At 42.9% G+C, this 16045-nt stretch overlaps 1 protein-coding gene across 11 annotated transcripts in view; it reads right to left on the bottom strand.

Annotated features, from left to right (window-relative positions):
• LOC112645817 (LIM domain containing preferred translocation partner in lipoma) overlaps positions 1-16045 on the bottom strand; it is a 670895-nt gene that overhangs the window by 535431 nt on the left and 119419 nt on the right. The gene's annotated exons all lie outside the window — the stretch shown is intronic.

The following is a 16045-nucleotide window of genomic DNA, read 5'->3' as shown; positions in this document are numbered from 1 at the left end:
TAAAGTTATGTTAATTAAGAAAACTTGGCCTAATAGATTTTGTTGCAGTCAGAATTTTCTTTAACAATTCTACAGGTCTAACTTTACTTTGCCTGAGATCTTAACTAAAAGTACTGCTCAACTGCAGCCCAATGCATGTTAATTTAGGATGAAATAAAATATGCCAAATTCCTCAACTGCAAAAATAGTGTCAACTGCCTCTCTGCCTTGTTTTAAAGCAAGTTCCCTTCTTGGTAAATAGGAAGCACTGTTTACTGTGCTATGGAAAAATGGAAACAATGATTAAATATATCACAATACATGCAAACGCATTATTCATATGAGACAAACACTATGTAATGATTAAAGTGTATACTTCTGAAGGATGTTCAATGACACTGGAAAATGCTTACAATATAATATATTATATATATATTTATATAATATTATATAAAGAAAACGGGTAAAAATAAATATGTATAACATGACCCCCCATATAGATAGAATATGTATAGATAACAATATTTATACATATACGTAACATATATACATATATATGTATAAATATGTATAAATATAACCACTGTTATCTGTATATCTATATAGATAACTACGGTTCTATATTTTACACATATCTGGTTATATGTAAAATATAGAACAGTAATTATCTTGGATGGTGTGTATGGGTGTTTAATTTTCTTCTCCATACTTTTTGGCATCTTCATTTTCTAAAATGAGTATACTAACTTATCACTGGAAAAGGTTATCTTGTCTTAGGAAAAAGACCAGCACCTGTGCTAAGAAGACAAATAAAAGTAGCTTGTTTGTTTTTTCCATTTACACAGTATTTTCCTATGCATGAACTCATCTGATCCATTCAACAACTCAGAGAGATGGGTTTGAGGATCGCCATCAACAAGCAGGCAATCAAGCTCATATAGCAAAATGGGACAGCACACATGAGTCAAAGTTGCCTGATGCTCTACAGCCTTCTTTAAAATGACCATTCACCTAAGGAAATAACTTGGTCTCTGAGTTGTTTTTCTTTTCCTGACAGGGGTTCTAAAACTCTTGTGCCCCAAAACTATCCCAAAGTACCAACATCATATCCTATCCAATAAACAAATAAACAAAACAAACAAAAAAACACAAAGAGAAAACCTACACACAAGCACACCTGGGCCCCTGAATATCTTGCCCCACAATGGGAGGCAAGACCCTGTTCCAGAACAACAAATGTGTCACTGTTGCTGTTCTCATAAATGTAGAAAGCCAATTATCCTAATGGGACCAGTCCAATCTATTCAGGAGATGTCCAGGCACAATTTTTAAAAAGACAAAGTCTGACCTAGATAAGGAAATCCGAGACAAAGATTCGAAAGCTGCTTTAGGCGACAGAGGGCTGAGGGCTGAGGGAGGGTTACTGTCAGCAGGGGAAGAAACACCACAGCTCAAATCTAGCTGGTCTTGAGATGACTCACCAGTACTGCTGTGACACCTTCCTGCTCCATTCATCAGACAGGTTTTTCCATCAGAATTTACTGACGGTGTGCTCCCCAGTGAGGTGGTAAGATCAATTCTGCAGTTTTAAAATGGGGAAGATATGACTGCAAAGTTGTAACACTGATTCCACTTAGTACACTCAAAAAAGCCCGAGGAGAGGGTGACCTTCGTTGAAGGGACTCTGGCCCCCACCTCACCTCCCCCTGTGAGCAAACTCACCAGAATTCATCTGTTCTGGATTTCTGACTAAAGAGTTAATGGAGCCTGACAAAATCTGGTGTGTTACTAAAGGTATAAGACAGATTAATTATGTAGGGAATATGTAGAGAGAAAGGCTGGGCCCACTTAGGCTCTGGGGCAAGAAAAGAAGTTGAGTCTTTGTGGAAAGGTTGCAACCTACAAAATAAACTGACTGGCCTTACCTTTGATGGGGCTGAGTGAAGAACTCCTGCCCTCAGTCCCCCTTCTGTGGAAACTTCTAGAGCAGAACCCATAGACACATACATGTAGGAACAAGTGTTGCTGGACAGAATAAATACTCATTATGGGAATGAGCCCGGAGAATAAAAGAAGCAGATGGTCAGGACATTGAGCCTTTGTTCCCTTGCAGCATCATCCAGCTCCCTCTCCAGCTGAGGCCACAACCTTTTAGGAACCCCCTCACTCTCTTCCACGCCCTGAGTATGGCCTTCTCATCCTGGAACCAATGGATGAAGTATCTTTTAAAAATCTTTAGCTCTAAGCAGTGCATGCCATAAGTAAGCTGATAACAGGAGATTTTAGTAAGGAGAGGTGGCCATCAGAATTACCCAGAAAGGTTCTAAAAAATGCAAATGCCCAGGCCCACAGCCAAAGATTTAGGGATGCAGACTGAAAATCTGAATTCTGGTAGAATTTCCCTAACTGATGCCGATCCACAAACTCAGCTAAGAAACTACTGCTCGTTACTGGGCAATTGCCACATTGGGCACTCAAGAGCACCAAAGGTACCTGGGCAAGAGTCCCCAGGAGGATCAAGTGGCCAGTAGGTAACCTGTGTTCATGGTGGACAAAAGCAAAGGGAGAACCAGGGAGTGACTGGAGGGACAGTGAGGCTTCCCAAGGTGCCAGAACGTGGCCTCCAAGAGAAGAGCAGCATAATCTGTCAAACATCTCCCGGAAAGAGGATCTACTTAGAAGCCCAGGGATAAGGTAAACAGGGAAGCTGGGACAGGATTTAGGTTTTGCGGGGATAGGTTTGCAGAAAGACATTCACCCTTGAAAGGCTAGTTAACTGACCTATACAATATATGCAGTTTGTGATCTTGAAAAAATATAACAAGAGGTAAAAGTAGTAAGCATATCCATGGCATATTGCTTTAATATTGTTCAAACAACAGGCTCTGGATAAATCCTAAATTGGAAGGAATCTGTCACAGACCCCCAAATCAAAGACAGATAATCCATCATGGCTACTACATAGCTATGACAAATCTCTTCAGCTAAACAAGGTAGACAGCTTAACTAGGTACATCTTCCTGGTTCCTTTTGAGGTCGAAACCTAGTGCAATTCAGTTGTCTTATGAATCTCTATAAGCAAATCCTATTGTTTCACTTCAATATGAAATCCCCAATATAAAACAAAGGAATAGGATAGCTGATGAAACTTGGTCCAAGTGTCCTTAGATAACAATCTTTATATCCACCTACTGTTTCTTCATTTGTGAAATGAAATAAACTCTTCTCAGCAGTATATAAAAAAAATGCCCTAGAGAGTTCTGAAATAATGAAATACCTAGCTCTAATTGCTAAATTACTGACTTATGTGTTTAAAACCTAATATATATCCCTTTGTTTTCTAGAAGCAACACAGAGTTCCTAACTTACATCATGAACCTCTTCAATTCCTGACCTGCAAGAATCCCTTCTGCTTTATCCAAAATTCCAGACATGGAATTTATCTATTTGATACGGCTGTCCTGTCTCTATCATCCTCATGGAATTTATGTCTTCACTTTATGGATTTCTTTATCCTGTGACCTTCTCCACAAAGAAGTCTGGGAGGGAAGCGAAGAGTCCAATGTCCACATGGGGTTGCTATTTCTGAAATGGGGGCTGAATTTTGCACCACAGACCTTGATGACATTACACAAGGCCTGCTTTCTCCAGTCTGAGTTAGCTAAGAGTGGTCTTCTCCTAACTCTGGGAAACGAACTAGGGGTGGTGGAAGGGGAGGTGGGCGGGAGGTGGGGGTGACTGGGTGATGGGCACTGAGGTGGTCACTTGACAGGATGAGCAATGGGTGTTATTCTATATGTTGACAAATAGAACACCAAAAAAAAATTTATAAAAATAAAAAAAAAAAAGACTGCCAACTAATTACAAAGGCTGAAGTATACATTTGCAATGTAGAGATCTGACAGCCACCATCTGAAATTAATGAAGCTTAATATCATCAATGGTTGGTAAACTGACCTATGTATCTCTTGATATGTCATGAATTTACATCCCATTTTTAGTCAATAAAGAATTATTAACAAATCAGTCTTAAAAAAAAAAAAAAAAAAGAGTGGTCTTCAACTGATGTCTCCCAAGGAAATTAAGCAGCCTGAATTGTAGCCTGAATGACAGCATTTTCTGCTTGGAAAGCTGCCCCTCCTTCCCAAACTATGGCCCTGTCTTACCCTTCCAACTTCCCATTTTTCTCCTAAAGGAACCATGTTGGGATGTGGGTGAGGGCTGAGGGTGAGGAGCCTGGTGTTAGCAGAACACCTTTCTATCTCCCCTTTGGCCTTGTCAAGCAGACCATCACCTCCACCAGCCTTGTCTCCAGTGGAGGAATGAGTGAGTTACCCAACTGTTGAGTATAGAGAAGGAACGGAACATGTGCCACTCAGCCCCTTGCCCCCGGGCTTGGGATTTACCTGATGGCTGGAAGCAGACACCCCCTGCTGCTCAAGGTTAGGGATTTTATAGGCATAGTGCCCTACTGGGGAGCTGTCACATACAGGGGTTATCTGAAAGGAAGAGGGAAACTCTGAATTAGGGATGCCGCAGACATAAAGCCCCTTCTACAACCTAGTCGTTGTCTCCAGCTGACTGACTGATGCACTACTTTCAACTAGGTTCTAGATAGGTAAAAAAGAACATGAGGCAAGATAGCAAAGGAAGCCAGGACTGAGACTTGGGGGCCAAGGCAGAGGCTAAGTTCAGTTTTCATTAGCCTCCTCAGGCCTGGACATACCACCTACTCTAACCACACAGATGGCACCCTCATGGCATGGGCACACAGGGCCTCATACTCTTCATTCATCCTCAGGTACCTTCCCAAGCCCTCACCTCGCCCTGCCCTAATCCCCCACCTTCTCAGATGTAGCCAACCTCAGGGATTATTTTCTGTGCATTATCCCTTCCGAGCTTTTAGTCTTTGATGCTCGGCCTAAGTTCCCTCGTTGTCAAGAGCTGAGTCCCCTTCATCTCCATGGCCTCATCCTTTGGTAAAGGTTAACTAATGTTTATTGAAGACTTATTACTCACCAAGCATGAAACTAAGGGCATTAAATATTATCTCATTTGAATAGATACAGGAAGTGGATATGGTTATTCTCTAGAAGGAACAGGATCTATATGCTCAGAAAGGCTCACTCTTCTGAGCGCATCTTGCCGTCTCTGGTCTAACTATGGGGATGCTTGTGGAGGTGAGGCAAAAGAGCAGGGACAGGAAGTGAGAACCAGGGGGCTAAGTTCAGTTCACAACTAAGGGTTCTGTTTTCCCTGCCTTGGTGTTCAGCTATAGAGCCCCTGGGTTCAAGGAGAAAAAGAATTCTCACTTTGAAAAACAAGAAGAGGGAGAAAACAAAAGTCCATATGTCATTGCTCCATGAAAGGCCTCATTGCTCAAAGTGAGCAAGTCTCCCCTCACCCCAATCCTTGCTCTCTGAAAACAGAGGCCCGGATGACTGTGGTTGTGTCACTAGATTTATAACAAGCCCAAGGACTGCTAGAATTGGAAGGCCCAGACCAGACCCGCTCAAATATAGCTGAAAGCTTTCTAGTAACTCCAACCGTGCATGGGGGATGAGCTGCTCAGAGAAGTGAGTCACTTACTGGAATCTGTGCTGCCTGCATTACTCAGCTGATATTAATACACCCACTTGTTCATTAAAGTTTAATTGGAGTTCATGTGAATTGGTTTCACCGGATACTTAATCAAAGCGAAGTGTTTGTGTATGAACTGTTCCCATACAAAGCTAGAAAGCACCACTTTCCTCCAGCGCCTGCGTACATCCACTGGTTGCTCTTACAACTCTGTTAACACAGTCCGAGAGGGGGGAACAATGATCATGCAGGAGGAGCAAGGAAGAGCTGTCCAGACAAACACAAAACTAGAGTAAATGAAAAATGCTCCAAGAGGCACAGCCTCAGTTGCCTAACTCATCAGCTACTGCCTGGCATCGGCCAGGACCTCAAAATTCTCCTCCCAAATAGATCTCGTTCCCGCCCAGGGCTCATTATCAAAGCTACAGGGCTCCTTCTTTCCCCGGGCACCTGTCTTCCAGGCATACATCTTTATTTTTAAGATGGGTGGATAAGGAAATTAACCATCATTCAACATAATCACACATTTCTCTTGTACTGACAAGCAAACCATGAACACAATCCCAAACGCCTATTTATACAATCAGGGCTGTCAGTACCCTGTTATTTCTTATCGGATATCTCACTAATCAACATTTCTGGAAGTATAAAATTTTAAAGCTCCTGAAAACATTGTGCATGGATTTGGAGGGAGGGTGATAGATTTCCAGTTTGGTAGCTCTGGGTGTTGACCAAATTTTCGGTAGGCATGGTCTCCATTGTTAAGGAAGCATGGCTTCTGGGCCCCTAGCAAATCAAGATGAGTGAAAAACTTGGTACTCACTATTTGATTCACTGAAACAAACTTCCGAGGTTGTAGACTGAAAAGCAATCTCCTTTCTTTTTAACTGCTTTATTGAGATACAATTTCCAAGCCAAACAATTCACCCATTGAAAGTCTGTCATTCAGTTTTGAGTATACATAGTCACAGAGCTGTACAATGATTGCTGCGATGTAACGTAAAAATATTATATTGCCCAAAAAAGAAACTCATACCCATTGGAAGTCTCTCCCTGTGCCCCATACCACCCCTGCTGACAAATACTCATCTACTTTGTGTCCCCCTAAGCCCTATGGATTTGCCTATTACGGACATTTCATACAACTGGGATCATATAATATGTGGTCTTTGGTAACTGGCTTCTTTTACTTGCCATTAATGCTTTCAAGATTCATTCATCTGATAGTTTATATGAGGACTTTATTCCTTTTTATTGCTGAATAATATTCTGTTTTACAGACATACCACATTTTGCTTATCCATTCAGCAATCTACCTTCTAAAAATAAAAACAGACCCCCATCTACACCAGAACAGCGTATTACTTAGCACTCAGTTTGACAGATCATCTCCTTATTCCCTCAATGATCCATTCATGATTATCCCTTCACACATGTAAAGAAAATGACCCTGTGGGAGGAACTTCTTAAATGTGGGAGGAGGTTGGCAGAGACTTGCAGCATAAGCCATTCTGAATGGAAAACTCATCAGGACGACCCATCTGTGCATTGTTTCACAGTTTAGGAAGCATCCTCACTGACATGATGCAGCTAGATTGTGGCTCCCTACAGAAGTAGCTGTGCTATCTCTATCTCTGACTTCCCCAAGATGCCGAGTAGAGCTTGGAATACACTGTAAGGAGCAACACTCACAACTGTCTCTCTCTCTCAAGAAAAACTACTTTTTTCAGCTTAAGATATGACCCCACTACTTCGTAATAAGCACCTACTATGTGCCAGGCACATTCATGGTGATTAAGAAGATATGACACCTGCTTTCCAGGAGTTCAGAATCTAGCAGAAAGGACCAAATCAACACAAGATGGAAAAATTAATGTCAGATTAAACAGCATGAATGGTGTGAGACAAACTCAGAGAAGGGAACCTTCAGCCTGTTATATATCTCACTCGTCATGCTAGTGATTTCATTTTTTAACCCTGTGCAAGCTAATTATTATGTAACAAGCAAAGATGGTAGATTTTCATGAATATCGAGAATTCATAGCTATGTGTTTCCTGAAAAGGTACAAGTGGGGGTATAAGAGCCAACTTCAGCACCCACATCAGTACTATTACCAGATAATGTAGACTTAGGAAACCATCAGAGATGGGAAGTAGAGAGTCATCTGTCCAAACCGAAACTTTCTGCCTCCTTCTAAAGCGGCCAAGACACTGTCAGGAAGCTGGCAACTCAGAAGTTGCCGTCTAAGAAACCATGTAGTGTGAAGGAAAGTAATAGGTTTCCAAAATACATGTAATCTAACCCATATTCCGATACATGAGGCTAATAATACAGCACTGGGCTTATTTGATGCCATGTGTCTAAGGGACTCAAAGACATTTGCCAAAGATTTGATTCAGTCCTTCCCTCCTCCCAAATAAGGGTAGCATTGACTCTCAGTCTTTATGAAACTCAACTGCATCTTCCAGTACTCTGTTCTGTATTCAAAGAACATCCTCGAGCTTCCAGATAAAGGCACCTCACAATCAAAACTAAAAGTCCATCTCATGCTTCTGATTTTTGGAGTGTAGACATGTTTACCCCCTTTGGATCCAACTCATGGAACAGACAAGGTTTTCATGCAAACCAAAAACAACGAACTACTTAATGTAGAGCTTCTTGCACTTAAAATTTCTACCAGCATGAAACCCTCCAGAATATACTCAAGTTTGCACATCAGTATAAGTATTCCTCTTTAAATTCCCACAGCGAGTTCTCACATCCTGTTTCCTAATTAACTCACGCAAAAGAAGACTTTTACCCTCACCTCTACTGTTCATTAACAAGTTTCAGGAAAGACTTTGACATTTGATTTCTGAAAAGCACATGCTGGTTTACAAGAAATCCTAGAGATTCTTTGCTATTTATACTTGGGGAGAAACAAGTCATGTCAAATCATAGTTAACTTTTTAACCAAAAGAAAAAAAAAAGGCTAATTTTTTTAGATTTATTACATGTCTATCTAACCTGGGTAGTGCTTGGTAAGAATGACCTCATTACACTCAAATCAGGGTTGGTGAAGCAGAAAGCACCCGAGAGTTAGAGATTCAGGGTTTGCATCCACCACTGCTTAGAGAAAACTCACTTCATCTCTCTGAACCTCAGTTACATCATCTCTAAAAGGAAAACAATAAGCTGTGCTACTGCCTACTTCACAGGGATGCCATAAGATGCACATAAGAAAATGTGTTTTTAATGTCTTTGAGAACTATCAAGCTCCACACACAATGTAAGGTATTATCTTAACGTCCTTTCCTATAAAGACATTTTTAAATGACATGAACAAACATTTTTGTCTTTCTGTTTCTATTTTGAATAAGCCAAAGAAACACCCCCAAAATTAACCCTACCAATTCCTGGAAGCTTCACACACACACACACACACCACACGTTTTGTTAAGAAAACTGCTTCTTAGGACAAGCCCAAGAAAGTACAAGATCCTGAAGAATCTTCTGCCTTAGAGACATCCTCAGCAGCATGACTTTAACATTAAGTGTCTTTTAGTTTATTCTGATTTTCTGAAGGTGGGCGCAATATATTAAGTGTATCACCTTTCAGGGGCAGCTGGGTGGCTCAGTCAGTTAAGCATCTGCCTTCAGCTCAGGTCATGATCTCAGGGTCTTGGGATTGAGCCCTGCATCTGGCTCCCTGCTCAGCAGGGAGTCTGCTTCTCCTTCCACCGCCCACCCTCCCGCCCAGCCATACTCTGTCTCTCTCTCTCTCTCTCTCAAATAAATAAAAATCTTTAAAAAAAAAAAAAAAGTATTTCACCTTTCAAAAAGTGGAATAAAAACTCCCAATCACCTCCTTCTGGTGCAGGAGAAATGGTCTCAGGAAGCACAGCCCCAATATATCAATGCTTTCTACAGAGAAGGAAAATAAGGGACAGCTCTAAGGACACAAGCCAGGCACATGCAGACCAGGGGAGGCCAGAACCAGCCTGCATGACAGGAGAAAAATAGCCCCTTACCAGCCATCTTTTACCAGCAAAGTGACCCTCAGTAGCCACACAGCAACTCTCCAGGAAGCAGCTTCTCAAGGCCGTGGATGCATTCCAGCCCCACGCATACTCTACCATCTGAAGTTTACCCTCCCAACTACCATCTGCAGATAAGCAAAGGTCAGGGGTGGAGAAACCAAGAACTTTTCCAAGGTCACTAGTGGCCACGCATGTGCAACCTCTAAGTCCGAGGCTAAACTGGCTCCCTGTCCTTGAGTAAATAGGCTGGGGTCCTAAAAGAGTCCTAGAGTGCTCACTCTGCACCTGTCTCCTTCACCATTGCAGTGTGATGAGATTGTCAGAGCTAACAATCCCATATAATTATATATATTTAATACTAGAGGTTAAGACTTCTATAGGGCTTGCTATGCCATGCACTGTTGTACATGCTTTACATTCACTCTTCAACTTATTTTTTTTTTCACTTACTTAACCCTTACAAGGACCCTGTGAGGTAAGCCCGTATTACAGATGAGAGAATTGGAGCACAAGGAGAAGAAGCTGTTTGCCCAAGGTCATACAATTTGATGTGATGGGATGACAGACTTAAGCCCCGCGATCTGGTCTGCACAGCCTTTCCTATCCAGCACATCACCCTGCCCGTTCACGGTCACTCCCGCTGCTGGCTGAACACCCACCATGAGCCAGGCACCTTCAGACTCTCACATGCGTTTTCTAATTAAGACTCACAGTGACATTGGGGGAGAGATTTTATCATCTCTAACTCAAAGGAAGACACTGGGATTCCAAGAAGTCATTTAACGACATTTTTACAAACACAAGGAAGCCTACAAGGATTTGAACCCCTGCCCAGTTTCAAGTTTAGTGCTCTTTACAAACATCTAGGTTCTGCATCAGCCCTGACATCAAGAAACCACACAGCCTTTTAATCATTCTTAGCACGGTTTACCTGCCTGTCCATTCATTTCTTGCCAAGCGGTGCAGTAGAAAGAACATGTATTTAGGAGACAGAACCAGAGAGGTTCCACCACTTGCTAGCTGTGTGACTTAGACAAATTACCTAGCCTCTCTGAGTCTCCTCATCTAACCAATGAAAACAATGCTAATAGCACCCACCATCATCTCATAAAACTGTTATTAAAATTAAATGAGATGATGCACTTAAAACACTACAATGATGGGTACATAATAAGTGCTCAACAAAAACTAATCCAATGAATAATTGAATGAAACATTAAGATTAAATGTACAATCTAAGGAAACTTCCTACTACAGTTCCTGTCACATAATAGCTGCTCAAAAACAAAAATGCAATTCATTTATTGTTAATATCCTACTAGCCTAAAGATGTCCTGAGTGTCACAGCCCTGTGTGAGCTAATCTGGAAACCCCACGGAGCCACATAGCACCTTGCACAGTAGGGATGTTCAGAGTAACTGATTACATGCTCTTTGTCTGAACTTAGCAAGGAAAGAAACTTTAAGATGCTAAGATAGCTTCTCTGAAAGTTTGGGAGCTTCATTTATCCGTTTCCACCCCAAATTTTATCTTCAGTTTGAAAATTATTAACCATAATTGAAGCCTAAGACACACGAAGAAGCCTCAATTTAATATTCTTATTTATTTCTGATACATTCCATAAGGAATAAAGAAAAATGATTTCCTGATCTCCACACTTTTAAGTCTTATCTCTGTCTTCTCTTCAAAGACTGCCACATTACTTATAGAATCATTTATTTTGTACCAGGTCCTTCACAGATGGCAATCACAAGTGCTTTCCTGAGTCAGTCACTAGTGAGAGAAAGAAAGAGAAAGAATGGGAGAGAGAGGGATTGTAAATGCAAGAAATGGAAGACATGTGTTATCAAGAGAAAATTCATCGGCAGAATTGCTTTGACCAGGACATCAAAGGAAAACTAGCTGCAAGCATACATCATTAAATCTGGGGGGAAATTCACCAGTGTGTGTGTATAGATGTGTGCGTGAACAGGTGTGTATATGTACAGGGGTGTGTGTGTGTATAATGTGAGTGTGAACAGGTATGTATATGTACAGGGGTGTGTGTGTGTGCAGGTGCACAGATATATAGATGTGTGCCAGTGTGCAGGTGTGTGTATGTATGTACAGGTGGGTCTATGTGTGCAGGAATGTGCACGTATAGATGTGTGTGCAGGTGGGTGCATGTGTGCAGATGTGTGTATTTATATGTTGTATTTATATGTATTTATATGTTGCGCACATGTGCAAGTGTGTGCATATATAGATGTGTGTGCAGGTATACGCATTACAGATGTGCACATGTGTGCAGCTGTGTGCGCTTATAGATGTGTATGCAAGTATGTGCATATATAGGTGTGTGTGCAGGTGTGTGCATGTATAGATGTATGCAGGTGTGTGTACATATAGGTGTGTCTATGTGTGCAGGTGTGTACATGTATAGATGTGTCCGAATTTGTGTATGTATATGTTGTACACGTGCAGGTGTGTGCTCATATAGATATGTGTGCAAGTATGTGCATATATAGGTGTGTGTGCAGGTGTGTGCATATATAGATGTGTCTGAATGTGTGTATGTATATGTTGTACACATGTGCAGGTGTGTGCGCATATAGATGTGTGTGCAGGTATGTGCATATATAGGTGTGTGTGCACATATAGATGTGTTTATGTACACACACACACAAGCATACATGGAAATAAGCTGGGAAGAAACCACCACCCACAGGGCAGGTAAAGAGCACCCGCACCAGGATGTTTGGGCAACAGTGCGAAGGGTCGCAATGCTGAGCTGGGCCTGGGGGCGGAAGGACAGGGTGTCACAGCTCGGCTCTGCCATCCAACTGCCTCATCTGGAACACAGCATCTCGGCTCTTCTATTCTCAGAATGAAGCCCTCCCAGGACTGGGGTGAGATGTGAACAACAAAAAAGCTGTGAGAGAGTTTCTGAGACCCACGCGTACACAAACGGGCATGACTACTAGTTTATGCCAAGGAGAGTGACTTTTTGAGCCAACGAACCTCACAAGTGGAGTCTATTCCTATCACAGGCTGCTTTCAGCAAAGGAAGAAGGGATGCGGACAATGTTCCAAAGAGGCGATGCTTTTTAATTCTGTATTATTTCCAAAACAGAAAAGCAAAATCTTTCCCCCTTCCTTTTGTTTTTCCAAATAAAAATAAATTATAACCCTAACTTGATAATAAATGCAGGCTGGAGCTGTCCTTAAGTAAAAGCTTTTGATAACAAATTGCCTGCACTAACTGCTATTTTATTGCTGAATTTTTTATTGTTGCTTAAGCACAGCAATTATGCTAATAAGCCTGGGAGGATGGTACATCGAGTATTGAATCTGACAGATAAAATACTCAATAAAATGCTAATCTCACCTGAAAATTGGAATCAGACAGCCTTATTAGTATTTATGGATATGGCATCTTAAACATGTTTTTTTTAAAGATGAATATATATGAAATCAATGTTGTCTCCTAATACGGCCTGCCATTTCTAGGCCTTTATGTGCTTTAAATTCAAAGTGACGATTACTCATTGCCTCAGCTTTGCTTCTTGACAGAGAAACCAGAACGTATTGGTCATCTCAGCCACAGCAAGAACCAGGCAATAAAATCTTCTTCTTCCTTCAGCCACTTCCCTCCCTCCCTGCCCACCCCACTTAATCCCCCCAACAAAAGGAAGGTAAAAACTGTGTCGGAGAGAGAAGAGAAGGCAGATTTGACAGCAACAAGAACCATTTGTCAAACCATCTGGCTCCTCTCCACACCTGACAGGAGGGAAGAGTGATGCCGCAGAAAGACAGGGAATCAAAGATCCAGAGAACCAGCTTCTCGTCTGGATGTTTACCATTTCCTCAATGAGCAGCCTTACCAAGCCTCAGTTTCTTAAGGAGGGACCTTCTGGAGGCCAACGGTCAAGTCTCCATGCTGTTTATTTTTACACATAAACAAAGGGGAGACCAAGGCCCCAGTGTCTAGGAAGAACTGAGTATCATAAGGCAAGGTAGATAGAAGGCAGGTGGGAACCTGGGATCCTTGGCCTTGTGCCTTAATTCACATTGTACCCTCTTCCCATGGCCCCAATATATATTTGAAATGGTCCAGGTTAAAATCCAGGGACCTCGGGTGTCAAATTTAAAAAGACTAGAGTGTTTGCCAACTGTCCTCGGGAATTTAATCGGTTTTCTTTTTTTTACTCTGGGTGGGAGCAGAGAAGAGAAGCCAGCCGCCTGTCTTAAGTGGCAGACACGAGTCATCTAAATACTGCAATATTATTTACCAAAAAACAAAAACAAAACAAAACAAAACAAAAGGAGTCTTTCATCCCTTGATTTCCATATGAACCCTCTGAATCAATGAGAGAAAATCCTATTCTCCAGAAATTGCTATGGGCAAGGCAACGGAGGATCAGAGAGGACTTTCTCATCCATGCAGAGTACATGGGCTCTGGGGTCAGGACAAGCAGTTCTGCCTTCTGACGAATTCCAGCACACCACAGGTCCTCTGGGTCATGGGCCTGTTGACTCACCCCAAACCCAAATACTCCAGTAACTAGTCACCGCTGGACAAGCAGGGAGGTGACAGGGAACCTCAACACGCTCAGCAGTAACCACACCAGAAGATTCCTCCCACCCCTATACAGCTTCAAAGAGCTGAAGCCCTTCCAGAAGCTTCTGTCTCCCTCTGGGTGGGTCTGAGGAATGGAAAAGTCAGGCTCAGACCACATATTGGAAAGCGGCATGCTGTAAAACACTGGCCAAAGTCCCAGGCCTTGAAAAGTCACTTCCCACTATCTAAGACCCCATTTCTGCCTCAGTACCAGTTTATCTTCTCAAGACCAAAGAGGTCCCTTGGCCATGGCCACAGAAAAAGGGAAAAGAGAGAAAAAATGGGCTCCCCAAATACAAAGAGTTCAATGGAACTTTCAGAGGGTCTTCATATCCCTTTCTTCAGTGAACCCTCATAATGCAGATGAAGCTGAGCCATTTCCTCCTTTTACAGATAAACAAATAAGGGTCTACATGTTCAGAAACTCTCCCCAAAATATCACAAGAGCTAGGAGACCCTCCAGCCCATAGCTGGGGTGAGGGGGACTGCTGGTAATGCGGCTAGCCCAGGCAGGAGGGAACCAAGCAGTCAGCAGATTCTGTGGTCCTTAACCAAAATGTTCCTGGCTCCCCCTCCCCCGCCCCCACTAAAAAGAAAAGGCTGGCATCCCCCACTATCAGAGACACGCAGCATCATGCTGACTGATTTCCCTCCTCCTGCTACTGTGTCACAGGCACAGAAGCGGGGCCCAAGGCCACATATTCCTTTGTCTTTATTGTACCATGACCAACACCACAAATCGCAAAGCACCATCACAACAAGTTTGTCAAGAAGAAACCATCATTCCCCCGATTTACAGGAGGAAAAAGCCAAGGCGCTAAGAAATATTTCCACTTGCCCAGTTCTCAAAGGTCTCTAAAAGCAGGGCCGGCACTCAGACCCAGGCCCCTTGCCCCAAAGGCCCTCTTCTTTCCACTTGCTTCTGATGCCCCTGAACCGTGAACCGTTGGGGCCACCACTTCTCTAGTAAACACCCGGAGCAGAAAGTCCTCTCTGAACGGAGATATCTCCCAACAGAGTAACGATTCGAGTCATGCTTCGAGGAATAACTTCTGGGAAAGCAGAGGAGGTGATGCTATCAAACAGTGAAACTTAAAACTCCCACTCACGACCTGCCTGGGGGGTGGGGGAAAGCAGGAAATGGGGCCAAGGTTCTTTCCCTACCCATTTCAAGGCTCCCCCTGCCCATTTCAGTCACTCTGTCATCATTAAAGTCAGCACTTTTACCAAATGAATGATGTTTCCTAGTTGTATGGCCTTGGGTAAGTCCCTGGCCTCTTTGGTCCAGTTACTGGTACACATTCACACACACATGCACATACGCGTGAGACCCTCCCTAGGTTCACCTAGAGCCATGGTGACAGCAGAAAGGCCCCATCTTTCTCACCCGGCAAAGCACTGCGGCTACACCCTAGTGGTTCATGCAGTGTCCCCAGCCTCTGCACCCAGTGCTCTAAGCAGAAGCCTCCCCTTCCCCCTTGGGCCTCTGAGTGCCCATCCCCCTTCTACTCACCCTCCTGCCAGCCCCACTTCTCCACCCTCACCTGCCACTGTCCTGGGGTAGGCCTGGCTTCCTCCACACTGGACAGGCACGCACTCCTCTCTCCGTCACCCATCTCAACCTTCCCATCTCCTCCCATCCCAAATCTACCTTTCTCAGGGTGAAATGCTGCCAACGCTTCAACAGCTCTTCATAGGAAAGCTCTCAAAACACCCTTCACCACAGAGGCTGCGCTTCTCCATACATGCTATGGTTTACATCCTTTTAAAATCAGTATCTCCATGACGGGGTCTGTCCTATGGGTCTGGTTTTTAGACAGAAAGGGATGTGTCCACCACTGAGCACATGACCCTTCCAGAGAAGTT

Source organism: Canis lupus, chromosome 34 (assembly GCF_003254725.2).
Source record: "Canis lupus dingo isolate Sandy chromosome 34, ASM325472v2, whole genome shotgun sequence".
Taxonomy (NCBI): Eukaryota; Metazoa; Chordata; class Mammalia; order Carnivora; family Canidae; genus Canis; species Canis lupus.
Note: the sequence above shows the minus strand (reverse complement) of the source record. Positions and strands in the feature narration are given on the sequence as shown.